Raw genomic sequence first — 23759 nt, forward strand, 5'->3', positions numbered from 1 at the left:
CCATTGCTCAACTTATACTAAAAAGAACCGAGCGTCTGGCTGCCATTTTAGGAAGAACCCCAGATACCATGATGCTGCCTATTGCCCTGGAACTTGTGCCTCATATGTGCCAACAGAGCTTCACTTTTTTTTTTTTTTTCCCCTGTTTCTGACTGTCAATATCACTGTGCACTATGCCTGTCACTCGTGCTACAAAGGGCAGGAGAAGCGTGTGCACGCAGCAGACTGACATGACCTGGGAAAGCACAGGAGTCCAGGCTACTGGATGCAGGGAGTGCTGCAGCCTCTCACTTGCTGCAGAAGGGGAAGGGGAGAACAATTGCACCAGGTGTGAGCAGGTGAACTTCCTTCTCACCTTGGTGGTGGAATTGAAAGATGAAGTGGCCGAGCTGAAGGACGAAGTGTCCAGGCTCAGGTCCATAAGGGAGAATGAAAGGGAGCTGGATCTCTGGGTGCAGGCTCTGCAGATCGCCCCTGCTAAGGAAGCTGCCCCTGGAAACAGTGAGGGATGGGTACAGATCCCTGTCAGGGGTAGTAAGGGAAATCCACCCCGGCCCTCTCCTCCTCTGCCCCTGCACAACAAGTACGAGGCCCTGCATGCAGAGGGCACAGAGGATGAAAGCGCTGAGGAGCATCCATATGTGAAGATGCCTAGGGTGGAGCAGTCACCACCAACTGTGGTGACTAGCTCCACAAAAAAACAAGAAAAAGAGAAGGGTTATAGTTGTTGGAGATTCCGTCTTGAGGGGGACAGAGGGACCCATTTGTCGTCCCAACCCGTCTCACAGGGAGGTCTGCTCCCTTCCTGGTGCCCGGGTTAGGGACATCACCAGGAGAATCCCTAACCTAATCCAGCCCTCTGATTATTACCCCTTGTTGGTAATACAGGCTGGCAGGGACGAAATTGAAAAGAGGAGGACCAGGGCAATTAAAAAGGAATTTAAGGCCCTGGGGAAATTGATAGACGGGGTGGGAGCACAGGTGGTGTTCTGCTCAGTTCCCTCTGTGGCAAGGGAGTTCACAGAGAGAAACAGCAGAACCTACGATATCAACAAATGGCTCAAGGGATGTTGCGAGCGGCGGCATTTTGGGTTCTTTGACCACGGGGGAACTTTTACTGCGCCGGACCTGCTTGATTGTGATGGGGTGCAATTGTCTAGGAGGGGCAGGAGAGTCCTGGCACTGGAGTTGGCAGGGCTCATTAGGCGGGCTTTAAACTAGGTCTGAAGGGGGTGGGTGAGGCAATTACTCTCTCTGAGGAGGAATAATTGGGAAGGAAACTAGGGACTATTGGGGAATCGAGAGCCCAGCTGAAGTGCATCTACACCAATGCACGCAGCTTGGGTAACAAGCAGGAGGAATTGGAAGTCCTGGTCCACCAGGGTGACTATGATATAGTTGCCATTTCAGAAACTTGGTGGGATGACAGGTGTGATGGTTTGGGCTCTTACCCGCCCCCCCACACACTTTGTATTTGCCCCAGCTAACTCAGACGGACCCTGGGAATATAGATGAAGCAATTTATTTACAGCTAGCAGAATTTACAAGCAGCTATTTACAATATATACAGTTATATACAATTATATACAGAAATATACAAAGGATAAACAATACAAAAGCACAACTCCCCTCCCAGAAACCTGAGTCCCCAGGAGGGGCTCTCAAACCACCCCAACACCTCCCCTGGCCCCTCTCAACCTTACTCCAGTTCTCAGGAAGAAGAGAGGTGCAGCCAAGAGGTTAGGGAGCAGGGTTAGAAAGCAGTGATGTTAGAAAGATGTGTCTCGGTGTTGCAGAGGGCAGTAATACGTGGCCGAGTCGAGAATTTATCAAAAATAGATATTTTTTATTTTCACAAAATCCGCCCCCACAACTATATATACAAAGATTAATTTCGTTTGATAAACAGGTTGAGTTGCATGAGAATTCTACAAGGATACCATTAATAATCTGACTATATATATTTGGAAGTCAGTTTTTGGAAAAGGACTCAGCTATTAATTAATAGCGGTTTCTTACTAAATTAAGCTAAGCCAAATAACTCACTCAGGCTGGTTCGTGCGGTCTGTCTTCCTCCTCCAGCGGCTGCAGGAGTCGTTAAGGGTCGCTAAGGGTCGTTAGGCAGACAAAGGTGTGCCTAACAGTAAAGCAAATCCTTTATCTCTCTGCAGTCCAGGCACAGGAGAGTGAGCGAACTCATCTAGGCACAGGCAAAATCCAAAGCGGGAACCCCAAAGGCGGGAAGACCCCCAATATTTATAACCTTGCTAGACAAAGGGCAGAGTTACCACACCTTAGGCGCGAAAGCGCACGGCCAATCTCAGCCTGGCTCCAGCGCGGGAACTCCCGGGGCAGTCCCCGCCCCCTTCACGGCTGCAGGGCAGGCGAGGGGGGGGGAAACCAGGCGGCTTTTCCCCTTTCCCCCCGAAGTCCGGGCAGGAGAGGAATTTAGGGGTACAGGACTCCAGGACACTCGGTCTAAGGCAAAAGCAAGAGTGAGAGACAAAACGGAGAAAGTTTACTTCTTCTTCCCAGAGCTCTCAGCGTGACTGTGAGAGAAGTTGACATCAATTGTTTTTCATTTCACTGCCTGTTATCAAGTTCTTTTACCAAAACATTCTAGCTTGCTTCAAACTAGCACAATCCACCCCTTGTCTACTTCGCTCAGAGTATCGCTGAGAATTATCCAATCTAATCTAAACCAATATTTACACTAAGACAATATATACAAGTTCAGTTCACACTTCGATCAGATGTAGGTGATTCAAAAGCTCAGAACAGGGACTCCCAGGTGATGTTGGGTTCGTGCTCACGTACTGTAGATTCTATCGTAGATTCTCTCAGTGTTGGGCACCGATGTTACCTAGAACAGAAAACTCCTAACAGCTTGAATTTAAACTCTCTCAGCTAAGGTTAGAGTTCTCTGTGGAATACACTGGATTTCACCATTCTCCTGCATTACCCAATATGTATGACCAGGACCTTCAGCAGAAACCACCCCTTGGACAGGTTTCCCTTCGCCCGAAGGAGAAAATACCCAAACAGTTTTCCCTAACAGATTCTTCTCACGTACAATAGGAACTTTATCACCGTCTACTGTTTGGACCAAATCTGATTGTGCAGGTCCTGCTCTGTTTACTGAACCTCTACTATTTACCAACCAGGTAGCTTGTGCTAAATGTTTGTCCCAGTTTTTCAGAGTTCCACCCCCCATGGCTTTTAGGGTGGTTTTCAGCAAACCATTGTAGCGCTCAATCTTCCCTGAAGCTGGTGCATAGTAGGGTATGGAATAGATCCATTCAATACCATGCTCTTTGGCCCAATTTTTCACAAGATTGTTCTTGAAATGAGTACCATTGTCTGACTCAATTCTCTCTGGAGTTCATTGTCTCCACATGATTTGTCTCTCCAAGCCAAGAATGGTGTTACGTGCAGTAGTATGTGGAACTGGATAGGCTTCCAACCATCCAGTGCTGGCTTCTACCATCGTCAGCACATACTGCTTGCCAGAACGAGATCGAGGCAAAGTGATGTAGAAAATCTGCCAGGCTTCACCATACTTGTACTTTGACCATCTCTCACCATACCATAAGGGCTTGATTCGCTTAGCCTGCTTAATAGCAGCACAAATGTCGCAGTCATAGATGACTTGGGTGATAGCGTCCGTGGACAAGTCAATTGACCTGTCACGAGCCCATCGGTATGTTCCATCTCTGCCTTGATGTCCAGACGAATCATGGGCCCACCGAGCTAAGAACAGCTCACCTGGGTGTTTCCAATCAAGGTCAATGTCAAGTTCAGAGTTGGTATCAAGTTGAGCAATCTTAGCAGCTTGGTCGGCCTTCTGGTTATGCTGATGCTCCTCAGTAGCTCTGCTCTTAGGCATGTGTGCATCTACGTGCCGCACCTTCACTGGAGTTCTCTTCAGCCGTGCATCAATGTCCTGCCATAGATCAGCACACCAAATAGGCTTTCCTTTCCTCTGCCAACCATTCTTCTTCCAGTCCTTCAGCCAAGCCCATAGAGCATAGGCTACCATCCATGAGTCAGTGTAGAGGTAAAGGCTAGGCCAATTCTCACATTCAGCCACATCAAGAGCAAGGTGAACAGCTTCTACCTCAGCAAATTGACTGGATTCTCCTTCTCCATCTTTCGTTTCGGTAACACTCCTGGTTGGACTCCAAACTGCTGACTTCCATATTCGCTTGTTCCCAACAAGACGACAGGAACCATCTGTGAACAAAGCATAGTTCTTTTCCTGATCAGAGAGATCACCATAGGGAGGAGCTTCCTCGGCACGAGTTATTTTCTCCTCTGGAGGTTTGGAACAGTCTGTGCCTTCCGGCCAGTTGGTGATCACCTCCACCAGACCAGGTCGGTCAAGATTACCCATTCGTGCTCTTTGGGTTATCAAAGCCATCCATTTAGACCAGGTTGCATCTGTGGCATGATGTGGTGATGAACCTTTGCCCTTGAACATCCAGTGAAGAACTGGCAGTCTAGGAGCTAAAAGTAACTGTGACTCAGTTCCAATCACTTGAGAAGCTGCTTTCACTCCCTCATAGGCTGCTAGAATCTCTTTCTCTGTTGCAGTGTAATTTGTCTCTGAACCTCTGTAACAACATCCCCAGAAACCAAGTGGACGACCACGTGTCTCATTTGGAGCTCTCTGCCAAAGACTCCAAGTTGGACCATTTTCACTGGCAGCCGTGTACAGAATGTTTTTAATGTCCGGAACAGATCTCACAGGTCCCAAGCACACTGCATGGACTATTTCTCGCTTGATTTGATCAAAGGCTGCTTGTTGTTCAATTCCCCACCCGAAATTGTTTCTCTTACGAGTCACATCATGTAGAGGTTTGACAATCTGACTGAAACCAGGAATGTGTAGTCTCCAAAATCCCACCACACCAAGAAAAGAAAGTGTGTCCTTCTTACTGGTGGGAACTGCCATGGTAGAGACTTTGTTGATCACATCCTGAGGAATGTAACGGCGACCATCCTGCCACCGCACTCCCAGAAACTGAATTTCTTTGGCAGGTCCTTTGACCTTGTCTCTCTTAATGGCAAAACCTGCTTACAACAGAATGTCAATGATTTTGTTACCTTTCTCGAAGACTTCCTCAGCAGTTTGGCCCCACACAATGATGTCGTTGATGTACTGGATGTGCTCTGGAGCTTTGCCTTTCTCCAGTGCATTGTGGATGACTGAGTGACAGATGGTTAAGCTGTGTTTCCACCCCTGAGGCAAACGATTGAACTGGTACTGGATTCCTCTCCAGGTGAATGCAAACTGAGGCCTGCACTCCTTTGCTATGGGAATAGAGAAGAAAGCATTAGCAATGTCTATGGTTGCATACCACTTAGCTTCCTTCGATTCCAGCTCGTACTGGAGTTCCAGCATGTCCGGTACAGCTGCGCTCATGGGTGGCGTCACCTCGTTGAGGGCACGAAAGTCAACTATCAGTCTCCAGTCGCCCGTAGGTTTACGCACAGGCCAGATGGGACTGTTGAAAGGTGAATGAGCTTTCTCGATGACAGCCTGACTCACCGGTTGACGAATCAGCTGATGAATGGGTAACAAAGAGTCACGGTTAGTTCTGTACTGCCTATGATGAACAGTTTGAGTAGCAATTGGAACTTCCAGATCCTCTATGTCATGATGTCCCACAACTGCATATTCATCAGAAATTTCAGGTCTAATGGACAATTTCAATTTATCATCCTCAATCTCTACAGATGCTATTCCAAAAGCCCATTTGTGACCCTTAGGATCTTTGAAACAACCTTGTCTCAAAAAGTCAATTCCCAAAATGCAAGGCGCATCAGGACCAGTTACAATAGTATGTGTCTTCCACTCTTTACCAGTTAAACTGATCTCAGCCTGTATCTTAGTTAACTCTTGAGATCCACCAGTGATTCCAAAAATAGAAATGGACTCTGTCCCTTTGCAATTGGATGGCAATAAAGTACACTGAGCACCTGTGTCAACTAAAGCCCTGTATTTCCGAACTCTTGAACTGCCAGGCCACCTAATGAATACATTCCAATAGATTCGGTTCTCTCCACTATCCTTTTCCTCCTCCTGGCTGGAGGTAGGGCACCCCTAATGCTGAACATGGCATGTAGGGTGTACACAGTGATTGGTGTTGTTGTGAGAGGAATTGCAACTGTTGGAAGAATTGCGGTTACTCTCGGGAGCTGAAGAAGTGACAGCTACTTTTCTGGCATTATTGCCTCTGTTTCTGCCATTCTGCAGATCCCTGACTCTCTTTGAAAGAGCTGAAGTAGGTTTACCATCCCATTTGTTTATGTTCTCCCCGTATGTATCACGCAGAAGTATCCACAGTGACGCACGTGATTGCTGATGTCTGGGTGGAATTTATCTCCTCCTGGGCTGGAATTGCCTTGCAGGAGGTGGACATCTGTTCCTGACTGCAGAAACATGCACCCATTCAGATGATGCAGGAATGGTATCCTTTAACAGATTGGTAATGTTTCTAAGATCCTCCTTCAGTTCTTTCATGCCATTCCTAATGCCATTCTCAATGCTATCCTTTATCCCTTTCATCTCTGTCGTCATGGTTCGTATGGTAGAGACTGGGCCAGAATGTGACAAGCTGTCCTCTATCTGCCTGAGCTGGTCAGTGAAATCACCAACAGTGAAAGACCTTCCATTATCACTCCTTGATAGGAACTTGCTGGCCAAAATGTTAGCATAGGATGAAGGAGCAAGCTTAATAAGCTTCTTCATGAGACCTGTTCCAAGAGGAATATCATCAGGCTCATGTGTGCCATGATCTCCATAGGGCACTTCCTTCACAGCAAACTCCTTCAGAAGCTTAATTCCCTGCTCAATGGTGTTCCACTTCTTGGCAGGCCATGGCAGATCATCTCGGGAAGGATATCTCATAGCCACAGCCAACAGGAGGTGTGTCCACAAGCTAACCTTACCAAGAGGACTTGCCAGGTATTTGTCCACTCCACTCTCCTTGGTGAGTGGTCCCAGCTGCTTGGCAAACTTGTCTCCTACCTGCAGGGCATTAGCACCAATGCCACGGCATCTCACTAGCCAGCTTAAGATTGGCTCACCTGATTCCCTTGAGTATTCCTTCCTAACTTCCCTGACCTCTCTGAGTGGATCCTTGGAACCTTGGATGTCATATTCCACCTCCTCTTCCACCTCTTGTTGATCTGGTGGTACTGGGCCTAACAGAACCTTCCTCATAGCACTCCTAAACTCATTGGAACCATCCTCTCTCTTGGCAGCTAACCTCACAGCACTCCTCTCACTTGAGTATTGATGTCTCAGCGTATCTACAAGGTCTCACAAACTAACTATCTCCTCCTCCTCCTCTCCTTGCTGCTGATCACCAGAGGTCCCCTCTCTTACATCGTCCTGGAACCACTCTTTGTCTTAGCTTTTGCCTTAGCAGGTGCCAGAAAAGCCTGAACAGCAACAGACTTGGATGTGTCTGCTGGAGGATTTGAATCACTGGGTGTCTGACTTAGAGGGTTTGAATTATTGGGAGTCTGACTTGGAGCATTTGAATCATTAGGGGTCTGACCTGGAGCTTGTGAGTTCAAATCTGCCTTGTTTTTAACAGGAGGATTTTGGTTCTGGTCTGCTGGCTGGGGGTTTGAATTGGCTGAGCTGGTGTCATTAGGATTTGGACTGACTGGGCTAGCGTTACCAGCATTAGTAGTAGGATTAGCATTAGTGGAATTGTTTTTGTTATCCTTATCATTGTTTATGTTAGTGGTGGGAACATTGGCCATGTTCCCAGCACTTGGAGAAGGAGGGGCAGAGGCTGGCAAGGGGGAAGCCGGTAACTGTGTTCCCTTGTTTTGCTGTGAAAGAGACTGCTTCTGAGACACAGAATTTTTCCTAGCTCTTACAGAAGCTGGTTTTGAATTTTTCACACATAATGCCAAAATTAATATGAAATTTAAAACTACAAGAGCCAGTGTAATGCCCAGCAACCCCACCATGCTCTGTTTCGAGTAGAAATCCTTGCAGGGATTTGGCATTTCAGTTTGGGGCTGGATGATATTCATGAGAGCAGTAGATAAAGCAGCATTTTGACTGATCGTCACATTATTGACAAAAGCTCTTGTAATATCACTAGTAATATTCTCAGTGACACTAAAACCAGCATAACCAAGAATAAAATCACCCCAGCTCCAGAACATGCTTGAAAGCTTAGCTTTAGCCTTCTTAAAAACTACATGAAGCAAGAAATAACCAATTTGATCTTTGATCCAATTGTACACAAAAAACCAGAAAACAGGCCACACAACAATCCCCATTAAGTACAATAGCTGCTTGATTAGCTTAATCTTAATTCCCAGAGCTAATTTCCAATCACTCAAATATCTCTAGCCCCACGTTGGGAAAGCCAATTAATAAATGTGATGGTTTGGGCTCTTACCCGCCCCCCCACACTTTGTATTTGCCCCAGCTAAGTCAGACGGACCCTGGGAATATAGATGAAGCAATTTATTTACAGCTAGCAGAATTTACAAGCAGCTATTTACAATATATACAGTTATATACAATTATATACAGAAATATACAAAGGATAAACAATACACAAGCACAACTCCCCTCCCAGAAACCTGAGTCCCCAGGAGGGGCTCTCAAACCACCCCAACACCTCCCCCGGCCCTCTCAACCTTACCCCAGTTCTCAGGAAGAAGAGAGGTGCAGCCAAGAGGTTAGGGAGCAGGGTTAGAAAGCAGTGATGTTAGAAAGATGTGTCTCGGTCTAAGGCAAAAGCAAGAGTGAGAGACAAAACGGAGAAAGTTTACTTCTTCTTCCCAGAGTTCTCAGCGTGACTGTGAGAGAAGTTGACATCAATTGTTTTTCATTTCACTGCCTGTTATCAAGTTCTTTTACCAAAACATTCTAGCTTGCTTCAAACTAGCACACAGGCATGACTGGGCTGCTATACTGAGGGGATATAACCTCTTCAGGAGAGATAGGCAAGGGAGAAGAGGAGGAGGGGTGGCCCTGTATATTTGGGAGTCACTCCATGCCACTGAGCTTGAGGTGAGTGACGAAGGGGTTGAGAGCTTGTGGTTTAAAATCAGAGGGAGGACTAATAAATCTGACATCCTGGTTGGAGTCTGTTATAGACCACCCAACCAGGATGAGGAAACAGACGAGATATTTTACAAACAGTTGGAGGCTGTCTCAAGATCTTCAGATCTTGTCCTTGTGGGTGACTTTAACCTGCCAGATATCTGCTGGGAACTTAATTCAGCAGAGAGGAGGCAGTCCAGGAGATTTATAGAGTGTATGGAGGACAGCTTCATGACCCAGCTGTTAAGCTTGACCTGCTGCTCTCCAACAGAGAAGGGCTGGTAGGAGATGTGATAGTGGGAGGCTGCCTGGGGTGTAGTGATCACGAGTTAGTGGAGTTTTCAATATGCAGGGAGGTAGGGAGGCACTACAACAAAACCTACACCTTGGACTTTCGGAGGGCAAACTTCAATTTGCTTAAGAAACTTATTTCCAAAGTCCCCTGGGCAGCAGTCCTTGAGAACAAAGGGGTCCAGGATGGTTGGATCTACTTTAAACAGGAGCTCTTGAAGGCACAGGAGCTGGCATTTCCCATGTGCCGAAAGATGAGCTGACGGGGAAGGCGACCAGCCTGGATGAGTAAACAGCTCCTCAAGGAATTGGGGGAGAAAAAGAGGGTGTATCGCCTTTGGAAGGAGGGGAAGGCTTCTCCTGACGTGTTTAAGGAGGTAGCCAGATTATGCAGGAGAAAAATTAGAGAGGCTAAGGCCCAGCTAGAACTTAGGCTGGCCACTTCCATGAAAGATAATAAAAAACACTTTTATAAATTTATCAACGTTAAAAGGAAGGGCAAGAAGAGCCTCCACTCCTTACTGGACCAGGAGGGGAACACTATAACTGATGATGAAGAAAAGGCTGAGGTCCTGAATGCCTTCTTCACCTCAGTTTTCAACAGCAAGGAGGGAGGAGGAGGCAAGTGGCCTCTTGAACTGGGGGATGGGGTTGGGGAGAGGTGTGTTCCCCCGGAAATTCATGAAGAATTAGTTCAGGACCTGCTGAGCCATCTGGACACCCACAAGTCCATGGGACCAGATGGGATCCATCCCAGGGTGCTGAGAGAGCTGGCAGCTGAGCTGTCCAAGCCGCTCTCCATCATTTTCCAGCAGTCCTGGCTCACCGGAGAGGTCCCAGGAGACTGGAAAATGGCCAACGTGGTCCCCATCCACAAGAAGGGTCGGACGGAGGAACCTGGGAACTACAGACCTGTCAGCCTGACCTCAGTGCCAGGGAAACTGATGGAACAGGTTATCTTGGGGGTGATAAGACCGCACCTGAGGGATGGCAAAGAGCTCAGGTCCAGCCAGCATGGGTTTAGGAAGGGCAGATTCTGCCTCTCCAACCTGATCTCCTTCTATGATCAGGTGACCCACTTGGTGCATGTGGGGAGGCCTGTGGATGTGGTCTATCTGGACTTCAGCAAGGCCTTTGACACTGTCCCCCACAGCAAACTGCTGGCTAAGCTGTCAGCCCGCGGCTTGGATGGTAACACTCTGTGCTGGGTTAGGAACTGGCTGGAGGGCCGGACCCAGAGAGTGGTGGTGAATGGTGCCACATCCAGCTGGCGGCTGTCACTAGTGGTGTCCCTCAGGGATCAGTGCTGGGCCCCATCCTCTTTAACATCTTCATAGATGATCTGGATGAGGGCATGGAGTCAGTCATCAGCAAGTTTGCAGATAACACTAAGCTGGGGGCAGATGTGATTGAGTTGGAGGGCAGAAGGGCTCTGCAGCAGGACCTTGACCACCTGCACAGATGGGCAGAGTCCAATGGGATGGCGTTCAATAGCTCCAGTTGCAGGGTGCTGCACTTTGGCCATAACAACCCCATGCAGAGATACAGGCTGGGGTCGGAGTGGCTGGAGAGCAGCCAAACAGAGAGGGATCTGGGGGTGCTGATTGATATCCGCCTGAACATGAGCCAGCAGTGTGCCCAGGTGGCCAAGAGAGCCAGTGGCATCCTGGCCTGCATCAGGAATGGTGTGGTCAGCAGGAGCAGGGCGGTCATTCTGCCCCTGTACTCTGCACTGGTTAGACCACACCTTGAGTACTGTGTTCAGTTCTGGGCCCCCCAGTTTAGGAGGGACACTCATATGCTTGAGCGTGTCCAGAGAAGGGCGACGAGGCTGGTGAGAGGTCTCGAGCACAAGCCCTACGAGGAGAGGCTGAGGGAGCTGGGATTGTTTAGCCTGGAGAAGAGGAGGCTCAGGGGTGACCTTATTGCTGTCTACAACTACCTGAAGGGTGGTTGTGGCCAGGGGGAGGTTGCTCTCTTCTCTCAGGTGGCCAGCGCCAGAACGAGAGGACACAGCCTCAGGCTGCGCCAGGGGAAATTTAGGCTCGAGGTGAGGAGAAAGTTCTTCACTGAGAGAGTCATTGGATACTGGAATGGGCTGCCTGGGGAGGTGGTGGAGTCGCCGTCCCTGGGGCTGTTCAAGGCAAGATTGGACGTGGCACTTGGTGCCATGGTCTAGCCTTGAGCTGTGTGGAAAAGGGTTGGACTTGATGATCTGTGAGGTCTCTTCCAACCCTGATGATACTATGATACTATGATACAAGCCGGCTGCAGGTGAGACTGCGTTATGAGGCCAGAGGGTTGGCCCGAAGAAGAGGGGGCCGGTCATCTTGTGGGACGTTCTCCGTATTGGAGAGAGTAAGCGTCATTCAGTGCCGCTGGGCCGGGTAGCGCTGCCCCGAGGTGGCAGTAGTCTGGACGTTCATTTCCGGAGTGAACAGCCTGTGTGTGTAAGGCGGGTAAGGCCCACAGTGGATTTGCTGGGGCACTGCGTCTGCTGGCGTATTTATCTCATGAGAGAAGTTCGCCGGACATTGAGCTCTGAGAGCTGCTAGCCTGGGCGTATGCGCAGGGTCATGCGAGTAAAAAGCCTCCCATGATTTTGAAATCGAAAGTGCAGCGGGAGGTTGGAGACACGCTGTGGGACGCGGTTCGTAGCAACGGAAAAGATGCTGGGTCGCCCCGCCAGCTAAGTCTCGCCCGGCGGGAGGTGCTCCGCGTGTTACTAAAGATGAAAGCCGAAAGAAACGCGGCGGCGGTGGTTTTCCTGTTACTTCTTGCCCTGCCGGCCGTTGCAGAGAGCTCTGACGCGTGCGCAACGCCAGGTTTCTCCTCCGTCCCCGCCCCGAGAGTCCCGAAGAGAGAAAGCTCCGTGCTTCGGTTTTTTGGTCTTGGCAGAGCTGCTTCCGTTAAAGGCGTGGCTGGGAAAGTTGCCAGCTCTGTGGTGGAGTTGAAAATGAGCGTGCAGCACGATCCCGCCGGGCACCCATGTCACCCGCCGCGCGCCCCGCCTCCGCCCTCCTTCCCTGCTGGAGCTGCGCCCGGTAACCCGATTGTAGCCACGTTGACCGCAGGGGCATCGGCAAGACACATGTTAGAACGTATCCGCGGCAGGGAGCGATACGCGGTTCGCAACAAGGTTGCCGGCTATTTGCCTTTATAGTACCATCTGTGACTGAAGCTGAGCCTGCGAGCTGCTCTGAGTACACAACTTTGCCGCGAGGCATGCAGACCACACCAACTCTCTGCTGATTGTTCGTTGCAAAGCATTGCAAGCCCCCCGAAAAGAACTGGGCATGTGCAATTGTTTATCACTATGTGAATGACTTTGTTTTCTGTCCCCGCTGACGAGTCTTAGTCTCCGAGAGACATCTCGTAGTGTTTCAGCTCTGTGGGCTGGGCGCATAGGAAGCTAAGGACATTTTAATTGGTCTAATCGGAGCGCTAGGAGAGACGCGCTTGGGACTGAGTTGTTGCTGCTGCCCGTAGTGACTCACTGACACACCCATAATGGCGGCTGCCTGTAGCAACCCGCCGGCAGGCAGTTACAAACGCTTCTCAGCTTGAAAAAGTTTTCGGACCTGCAGCGCGGAGGGTGGCTGCCTGCCGCTGTGTGTACTGTGTCGAATCTGCCGCTGTAGCCCGTGCGTCCCCACGGATGACTGCATGCAATACAGGACATGGGCTTTTAGTTTTCGGCTGGTAAGAGACGCTACTGAAGGTACAGAGGAACGGACGGTACAGGGAGAATGGACCGACGGCAGACGCGACCGCACCGGTCGGCTCGGGACCCTCCCTTTCCCGCAGCTCGGCGGAACAGTCTTCAGATCCACCCCCTTCACCGCCGCACGCCCGCCCCATCTCCAACAGACCGCATCCCAAAGCCGAGGGGTCCCCCACGAGTCTTCAACAGCTGGGGGACTGAGGGAGATGCTGAGGGGATCGGTGGGGTGGGAAGAATTTGTGGGTTTCCTTGAGTCGTTTCAGAGTTTAGTCAATTTACGTTTGTATTGCTACAGGGGGATTAGCTGTTCGATAGCTCACAGCTTCACCTCTGCCTTTTTTTTTCCTCTCTCTGTCTTGAAGAGTCTGAGAGGACAGACGGCAGTTTGGAAGTTTTCAGAGTAGATTTCGTATTATGTACTAAGGATAGGTGACAGGGGGAGAGAAGGACGAGAACAACAAGTGGTGGCTGACCTGAAACAGCTGGGGGTTGGGCGAGATGGAGGGCCAAGGACAGGAGCAGCGCTGCAGCTGCTGGCCTCCTCCCCCTCCTCCTCCTCCCCTCTAGCCACCTGTGGAGGGCCCGTGGGGCCCCGTTCCCCCCCCGCCCATTGTTTCTTTTACTGATTTTTTTTTCTGCTGGAGTTATCTCCTCTTACGGATTTTTTTTTTTTTTTCCCTGTTAGGAGGCAGCGAAGCCTCGGAATTGTTTTGACAATGCCAGATGTGAGGAGAGAGCTCTTCACTGAGAGACTGATTGGATACTGGAATGGGCTCCCCGGGGAGGTGGTAGAGTCGCCGTCCCTGGAGCCCTGGAGCTGTTCAAGGCAGGATTGGACGTGGCACTTGGTGCCTTGGTCTGACCTTGAGCCCCGTGGTATAGGGTTGGACTTGCTGATCTATGAGTTCTCTTCCAACCCTGATGGTACTGTGCTACTGTGATACTATGCTACTGAAGACAGATGTCAGAAAGTTTATGGAAATGATAGCGAGAATGACGAGGACGACATAGGACCATTTTTGCCCCTGTTACGGGCATGGACACACACAGATGTATTTTTTAGCCACCTGATGATAACAGTTTGCACTCAAAATGATAGCTAGTAGTTCCTGGCTGGGGTATTTACCGTCGCCTTACTGGTTAATTCCTTCTACGGACTACGCAGCAATGACTTTTGCCCCCCTGCTCAGTGGCAAAAAGAAAAAGAGGGAGATTGCTAGGACATAGCAGAGATGCCAATGCCACTGACCATGGGTGGAAAATTATACAGACATGGAAGGCACCAAGCAGGACAGACTAGCACACTTATTACTAAGAACTCAGATGCATTGCCTCTCACAGCGAAGGGTGTAGGCACTGAAATCTACATTGCAAGTCACCAGACTCTGGACTAGGAGCAGGGAATGATAGAGCTTGTAGGCTAATGCCAGTCAGCTCCTTCCCCCAATAACAGATAAAGACAGGACTAGTATAGAAGTTTACTGGAACAGCTGCTAATTGCAATGAAATGAGCCTTGTGACAATTCTGACTTTTCCTTTTTCTGAGAATACCATGGTATTGTTATCTTCTTGAATTTTCTTTGCCTTTTCTTGAAGTTCCTATAGCTGATAGATATTTAGAGTAAGATAAGTTAAGACTAAGGGTTTGTAGTTTTGGGAACTTAGGACATAAGGATGTTATGGGATGTTTTTCTTGGGTATATCTAGGCATTATTGAAAAGGGGAAAATGGGTTAGAGGACAGTAGGATAGCAGAAGAAATCTTTTCCTTCTCAAGATTTTTCTAATCACATCATACAGACTAGGCCAGTGGATCTGCTAGCCTAGGCAATGGATATGTCTGCATTTGTTCTTGTATCTGCTTGTGTTTGACCATTTATCTTCACAGGCCTTGATGAAGACCAACCTGTTTTTTCCTAAAGTGAGCAGAAGTCTTGCTCAGATGGCAGAACTGTGAAAGGACTTGAAAGAAGCACTGACATGATGACTGTATTTGTATGGATCTTTAAGGTTTGGACCATGGCTAACGAAATTGTGTATTTTTATGAGTTTTCAGTGATTGTGGTTTAATGGAATAGGTTCAGTTTAACAGCTTTGTAAAGGCCAAGGCCCACTCAAATTGGCATAAGATGGCAATGTGACCTTTTTCTCTCTTGCAAGGGCCCTGCAAGAGATAAAAAACACTGCCCTAAATTCTAAAAGCAGATGAAGAACTGTGGGAAAAGGCCTAAGTAGAATAGACTGATAGTAACATCTAGGGCATATCTTGTATTATATTTAGAGGTTAGTAGTTCTTAAGCACAATAGTCAGACACAGCTCATAGCTAAGGAGTGTAATGAGAACATCAAGTGAACCCAGAACTATGGGAGTCTGAGAAGAATACTTGACAGCTGAATGATTTGTGAGTCCGCAGCATCGACTGCCACACAGAGCCAGCGAAGACGTGGCACACCTGCACTCTCCTGTGACTGTGATGTTCATCTGGACTTTTGGGTTTTTGAACGAATGACTTACTGTCGCTTGCAGAAATAGCTTTTGGGATTGTTAGCTAAGCTTGGGTTGTTAGCTTGCCAGACTAATGCTACTGATGAAAGCTCTAACAGGTTTATTCCTTTTGATTGTAGCACTGTTGATTTGTAGCTGCACCATTCACCCCTGTGTTAAACAGCCTATGATAACTCCCTTAGCAATGAGGGTGGACACTGCGGTTCAAACGACAGTGACAAGGCCCATGTTAGACCCTTAGGTGCTTTTGGAGCAAACAATTGGCGTTGTGGTGTTAAAGCATCAAGAAGGGGCCGAGGTCATCTGTTGTGGAACAACAGAACCGCCAAGGCACTTCCCACTGGTGTGTTCCTTATTTGTGGTGATAGAGCCTGGCAAGGCATACCAAAGAACGTTTATGGAGGTCCATGTTATCTGGGTAAACTGACGATGTTTGCCCCTCATCTTAGTCAACTTAGGAACCTAGCCCGATGCCGGCCTAAGCGATCTTTAAAATTGAGTCCTAATTGCAATGACAACGTTCAACTATTATCTACAGCTGCTCGTGTTGCCTTAGCTGTATTTCTACCAGGAGGAGCAGCTGGAAAAGCATTAGTACAGCTAGAGAGTCGCGTGTTGGTCAGCAAAATAAGCCAATGTCACCACAAAGGTTTTAGGACAACTATTGGTTGATCAAAATAGCCTTCGTCATGCCCTGTTGCAAAATCGAGCAGCCATTGATTTTCTTTTGCTAGCCCAAGGACATGGCTGCGAGGACTTCGAAGGGATGTGTTGTTTGAATTTATCAGATCATGGTGAGTCCATTCACAAGAGTATAACCTGGTTGAAAGGTCATATTGACAAGATCGAAAAGGAAACATCGACTTTGGATGACTGGTTGCAGAACCTGTTTGGGACAATCCCGGGGTGGTTAAGCAGCTTATTAGGAGAAGGCTTACCGTTATTTGTTATTTTCAGAATAGGTTTGCTATGCACTTGTATTGTCTTTGCTTGCGTTAAGAAGAGCTTAACTAAGGTAGTTAGCCAGGTGTGGGTTGCTCAAAAAGAAAAAGAGGGAATTGTGGAAGAATTTCTCACCAGTCGAGGACATAAAGTCATAAACATGGGTAACTTGCACTGAGAACGTCCTTGGTTCCCAGCGAGGCTAGGAAATCGAGACGTAAACAACTGAGCACCCCACACACAGCTGCAGTGGGCAGAGAGTAGATAACCAAGGGGCTGGAGTGGGTGGTCTGGGAGGCTGACCCTTAGAATGTTGTGATAAGTTAACCTATGTGCACATTACATGTAACCTTTCAATTATCACCTGTAACCAATCTTAAGCTGAGCACGCCTCTTGCTAGAACGCATATAAGTCACTGTATTACGGAAATATAGTGGATTTGACCATCTAACCATATTGGTGAACAAAGAGTCATCTTCCCATAGCGCTGCACCGAACGTGTTTCCCAACACCCTACCAGCCCCTCTCTATTTGGGAGCAGCAGGTCAAGCAGGGATGCCCCCCTGGTAGGTTCACGTAACAGCTGGGATAAGAAGTTGTCTTCCACAAATTCTAGAAACCTTCTAGACTGCTTCTTCTCTGCAGTGTTTAAGTCCCAGCAGTTGTCTGGTAGGTTAAAGTTGCCCACCAGAACAAGGGCAGGTGATCTTGAGGCAGCCTCCAGTTGTTTAAAGAGTAATAAATCAACCTCTTCCTCCTGATTGGATGGTCTATAACAGACTCCAACCAGGATATCAGTCTTGTTGGCCTTCCTTTTAATTCTCACCTATAATGACTCAACTTGATCATCCTTGATTTCTACCCCCATGACATCCAGAGAATCCCTAATATCAGAGCCACTCCCCCACCTCTTCTCCCTTGCCTGTCTCTCCTGATGAGTCTGTAGCCATTGATTACAGCACTCCAATCATGTGAGCCATCCCACTTCGTTTCAGTGATGGCAACAATATCATAGTTTTCCTTCAGCACCAGAGCTTCCAGCTCCTCTTGTTTGTTACCCACACTGCGTGCATTAGTGTACATGCACTTCAGCTGGGCTGCTTTTACCCCTAGCTCTGGCCTACCGTCCTCATGTTCCTTTGGTTTATCTCTAGTGCTGTCATGTTTAACCCCCTCCCCCTTCCACTCTAGTTAAAAGCCCTCTCAACAAGCCCAGCCAGCTTATGTGCCAGGGTCCTTCTCCCCTTCTGTGTCAGTTGTATCCCATCTGTTGCTTGCAGACCTGCGGCAAGATGAAGTTCCCCAATATCAAAGAATCCAAAGTTATGTTGGAGGCACCAACCTCTGAGCCACTTGTTAATCAAATATGCTTTTCTATTCCTCTCTGTATTCCAACCTGTGACTAAGGGTAAAGATGAAAAGACTACCTGTGCCCCTGCTTCCTCAACTGCTTTGCCCAGTGTCTTAAAAATCCCTTTTGATAGCTTTTAGCCCTCTGTTATCAACCTCATCATTCCCTGCCTGTATAACTAATAAGGGATAGTAATCAGAGGACATCACTACAGTAGGCAGCCTCCTGGTAACATCCCTGACCCAGGCCCCAGGGAGGCAGCAGACCTCCCTGTGGAAGGGATCTGGCAGGCATATGGGGCCCTCTGTTCCCTTCAGAAGGGAATCACCAATAACAATTATCCTCCTCTTTTTCTTCTGGGTACTTGTTCTGATGCGAGGGGGCAACTGATTTGTTTCAGTTGCCCTCCCAGACGGTGATGCTTCTGCCTGCTCCAAAACCACCTCATCCTCAACCTCTAGTGCCCTATATCTGTTGTGTAAGGGCAGCTGAGGATGTGAAGATGGAGAGTAGCATGAGGATGTCATGGAGAGTAGCAAAGGCTCCCTAAGCTTTTGCTATATTGTGTAGTTTTTAGTGCCTCACATTCAAGCCAGAAGCATCGAAAAACCAAAACAATCTTTCAGTCCCATGGGAAGATTTCTCCCTAGGGTAAGTGAAAGGTAAACACTGGCCATGTTTCCTTTTCACTTGGCCTTGCTTTCCAGACAACAGGGTATTGTTTTGGTTAAGTAGAAACGACTTTCTTAGGCCTGCCCAGCACCTGCAGGTGGGCTGGCCTGAGGAGTGGTCTTTATATTGTTTGAGTAATATTATCCAATTATATAAATTGCTTACTGTCTTTTACCAATGCATGTGAACAACGTAAAAGTGGTCCGAATTGTGGGCTAGTCCTGTTTTGGAACATTATAAAAATGGTGGACAGGCCAGGATCGAGGCTTTTGCCTTTTTGCCTTTTGTTCTTTTGCCCTGGATCTCACCCTCGCTCCTGTCCTTCCCCGGACTTAACAACAACAAACTGCTCGCCGATCTAGCCTCGCCTCGGGCGGACCCCGAGTCGCAGAGGCTAAAGCCTGCATGCCTGGACCCTCATCGGGAGAAAGGGACTCCCTGCCAAGCCACAGACTGTGAGTAGCTGACTGACGAATTATTAACTCAAACCAGAGACTCTAAAGAACTAGACTCTTTAAACATCATAGACTCTTTAATTTGCCATTTTCGAAAATGTTACTTTGACCTCAATCAAAAAGAATTCACAGTGGTGGTGTAGTTTCGGGAAGAGGGAATTCGCATTCTTTGCAATAAATCACTGATAAAATAGTCAACGCCTCGCGTATTTCCCCCATAAATTCTGCCGCGAAACTGCATTCCACGACAGAATTGGTGTCAGAAGTGGGATTGAGAAACTGAAGTAACAGCCGAGTTTAAAAATGGCCCAGTTCGGAAGGAGTTCTCCCGCAGCAGGAGATGCCAGATCGCCAGATATCGCAGACGCTCTGTATGCTAGATTTGCTTCGGCGTTTGAATCAGCAAATTTAAGGAAAGCTATGACGGCAACGGTGAATGAGCCTATAGAGCAAATAAATGTTAGGTCAGCTAATATAATCGTGTCTCTATACGAAGCTTTTGGAGATGTCGAGGGAGTTGACAAAGAAAGTTTTTTTGATCTGGGTGTTGGCGTGTTCAGGTCTCAAGTTGATATAGAGGCTTGTAAACATGAGGTTGATGTTTGGAAGTCAGAGGTCAAAAAGCTGAATGCGGAGAATGCCCGGAAAGAATTGCATTTGAAGGAGGCGCAGCAAGAAATTAAGTTGTTGCAGAGAGAGAGAGAGGCGATGTTGAAAGACGCGGTCAGGCAAAATTTGGGTTTTCGCGCAGAGCCTGCTGTGGCTGAAGACAGGATAAAAATTGTGGAGGAAAAGTTAGACAGAGTGCTTAGCCGAATGTCGCGGGCAAATACTCCGCGAATGCAATCGATCGTTAGTTCCCGCGCGGACACACCGCAGCCGCGATCGCGTATCGGGTCTCGGACAGAAAGTCCTCAGCTCTCTACCCGAACTCGGGAGTCAACTGGTTATCTAGGCTTGCCAACTTTTACTCCGATATGTCCTGAGAAGTCACAGCAGCCCGTGGTTCGCCGGAAAGAGCCGGTAACTACCCCCTCTCAGACCCAAGAGTCGCAACTCTTGCGTTCTCCGCCTAAAGTCTCTCGTGTCGGTACACCTTCCCACGAGCCCGACTTCTTTAAAATGTCGCCGGCAAGCATCTTCCTTTGCCACTGAATCCCCAACCAGCGGCACAACCACCCCTATTGCCATCACAAGCCCCATTACTGCCTCAGCCGCATGTCAAGGCAGAGACGACTTTACAGTATGGGTTGGCAACGTGCCCGCGGGAGGTGCCCAGACAGCCTACCTTGTTGCTGCTCCAGCCAGCCGCCGCTTTGCCTCAGCCGCAGCCGGCTCAAGTCCCGGTGATTCCGCCGATGTCGGCACCCCAGCCACCGGCAGCGCCATTACTAATAGTAACGGAGCCGATAGCCCAGACACAGCCGCAATCGTCGCAGCCACAAGTCCCGCAGCAGCTGCTTGCAATGCCGCAGGCAGCAACTACAGTGCCGCTTTTCCCGGCACAACCGTCTCCTCAATCTCAGTTCGTTCCAGTTTTCCAGCCGGTCCCGATGCCGTCTCAAACTCAACCATCGGCAGCGCCGCCGCAGCCGCCATCTTCCCAGCCATCTTCACAACAACCGCCATCTTCTCAACCGCCACGCCCCGAGCAGTCAGCGCTGAGCGGCACACCTGTGCACCACCACGCCGCGTCGCAGCCTGCAGTTACGTCTATTGATAGTGACACGGAAGTGGAGGAGGTGCACCACAAAATGAAGACCTACTCCGTGAATCCTCTCTTTGCATCTGAAACTTCGCAAGGACCGAAAGGAGGCAAAACAACAACCACGAAAATCAAATCGTACACAGAAACGCAGATAGATGATCTTAGGGAAACTTATTCCCGCATGCCAAATGAATCTATAATTGAGTATGTGTATCGCGTGGTGCAAAGAGGGGCGGAAAGGATTATCTTATCTCGTGAAGAGGTGGGGAGAACTAACTGGGGACCTGAGGTATTTCTTGGGGATGGTCCTGAGGGAAACCTTGCATTGAGTGCTAGGATCTTTCACTGGGCTAGTGCTTATGAGGCTTTGGACAGGGGTGATCCTACAGAGTTTTGGATCAGATCCCCTGTCGAGTTAAATGAAGCATTTACTGTGGTTGCTTGTATCCAAGCTGTGAATCATAAGGGGTTATATGCACATGCCATGGATGCTCCAGTAGAGCCACAGAGGCTTGGACCCCTGATAAGGGGTATGCCTGGCTTCATAAAAGCTGAAGGTATTAGGATAAGAAGACAAATCGAGGATGCAATACAACAGAATGAAGGGCAAGGACAAAGTTCACAAAGTGTAGTACATCATCCTACGTGGAGGGAAGTGCTTACAGAACTAGCCACTCTAGGAAGACAAATGGGTTATCATGATCCTTTATCTGTGCCAGAATCTGTCTTTCAGAAGGAAAAGCAGTCTGGAGGCAGGAGCAGCTCTGCATCACGAGGAAAACACCACATGGTACGACATGCCTGGACATTTGGTAACCCTAATGAGAGTCCAAGATCGAGCCCACGATCAAGTCCCAGGGGGAGCCCTGAGCTTAATCGTCGCTCTGAATCTGGAGTAATCTGGGTACCGAATTCTCAAGGTAGGGGTGTAATCCCACTGCAGGAGCAGAAATATGCAGTGAAACCTCGTGATGTGTTTCAGAGGAAACAGGCAGAGCGTGATCCTGCGAAGAATGAGCTCAGTACTGTAAGTAAAACCATGTTTGAGATGAAAAAACTGTTAGAACAGATACTGAAAGGAAATAGCGACGGAAAGGTGAAGCAGAACCGTAAGAAAGGCTCTGCAAACACGTCTCCTACCAAGTCAGGTTCTCCTGATCGGGGAGGGGATAAGGACAAATCAAAAAACTAGGTGTGGCGGTGAATGATTCAGGCCACACTCATCGCTCTGTTTCTGAATGTCGATGGTCTGAAAAACCTGAACCCTATATCATGATTCCTACTGGACCAACTAGAGCTGCTGTCAAATACCTAATAGATACAGGTGCACAAATTACAGTGCTAAATGCACAACTAGCAAAGCATCTGAGAATATTGCCATCCCGGAGAAAGGTAAACATAACAGGTGTTACAGGACAACCTGAAACATGCTATTTCGCCAAAGCACAGCTGTGGCTACCTGGGGAGAAAAGAGGTACCCTGGTAGAGTTAGCATTGGGCTCGTGTAAACATAATATCCTTGGATTTGATGTTCTAGCAGGTAGAAGATGGCATCTTCCTGACGGAACATTATGGAGCTTTGGTGCTGTGATGGTTTGGGGGTTACCCCGCCCCTCCCACACTTTGTATTTGCCCCAGCTAACTCAGACGGCCTCTGGGAATATAGATGAAGCAATTTATTTACAGCTAGCAGAATTTACAAGCAGCTATTTACAATATATACAGTTATATACAATTATATACAGAAATATACAAAGGATAAACAATACAGAAGCACAACTCCCCTCCCAGAAACCTGAGTCCCCAGGAGGGGCTCTCAAACCACCCCAACACCTCCCCCCGGCCCTCTCAACCTTACCCCAGTTCTCAGGAAGAAAAGAGGTGCAGCCAAGAGGTTAGGGAGCAAGGTTAGTAGGAGCAGGGTTAATGAGATGTGACCAGGTCTAAGGCAAAAGCAAAAGAGAGAAACAAAATGGAGAAAAAGTCTTTCTTCTTCCCAGAGTTCTCAGCGAGACTGTGAGAGAAGTTGACATCAATTGTTTTTCATTTCACTGCCCGTTATCTAGTTCTTCTACCAAAACATTCCAGCTTGCTTCAAACTAGCACAATCCACCCCTTGTCTACTTCGCTCAGAGTATCGCTGAGAATTATCCAATCTAATCTAAACCAATATTTACACCAAAACAATATATATACAAGTTTAGTTCACACTTCAATCAGATGTAGGTGATTCAAAAGCTCAGAACAGGGACTCCCAGGTGATATTGGGTTCGTGCTCACGTACTGTAGATTCTATCGTAGATTCTCTCAGTGTTGGGCGCCGATGTTACCTAGAACAGAAAACTCCTAACAACTTGAATTTAAACTCTCTCAGCTAAAGTTAGATTTCTCTGTGGAATACACTGGATTTCACCATTCTCCTGCATTACCCAGTATGTATGACCAGGACCTTCAGCAGAAACCACCCCTCGGACAGGTTTCCCTTCGCCCGAAGGAGAAAATACCCAAACAGTTTTCCCTAACAAATTCTTCTCACGTACAACAGGAACTTTATCACCATCTACTGTTTGGACCAAATCTGATTGTGCAGGTCCTGCTCTATTTACTGAACCTCTACTATTTACCAACCAAGTAGCTTCTGCTAAATGCTTGTCCCAGTTTTTCAGAGTTCCACCCCCCATAGCTTTTAGGGTGGTTTTCAGCAAACCGTTGTAGCGCTCAATCTTCCCTGAAGCTGGTGCATAGTAGGGTATGTGATAGATCCATTCAATACCATGCTCTTTGGCCCAGTTTTTCACAAGATTGTTCTTGAAGTGAGTACCATTGTCTGACTCGATTCTCTCTGGAGTTCCATGTCTCCACAAGATCTGTCTCTCCAAACCAACAATGGTGTTACGTGCAGTAGCATGTGGAACTGGATAGGTTTCCAACCATCCAGTGCTGGCTTCTACCATCGTTAGCACATACTGCTTGCCAGAACGAGATCGAGGTAAAGTGATGTAGTCAATCTGCCAGGCTTCACCAT

The sequence above is a fragment of the Pogoniulus pusillus genome, assembly GCF_015220805.1.
Source record: "Pogoniulus pusillus isolate bPogPus1 chromosome W unlocalized genomic scaffold, bPogPus1.pri SUPER_W_unloc_1, whole genome shotgun sequence".
Lineage (NCBI taxonomy): Eukaryota > Metazoa > Chordata > Aves > Piciformes > Lybiidae > Pogoniulus > Pogoniulus pusillus.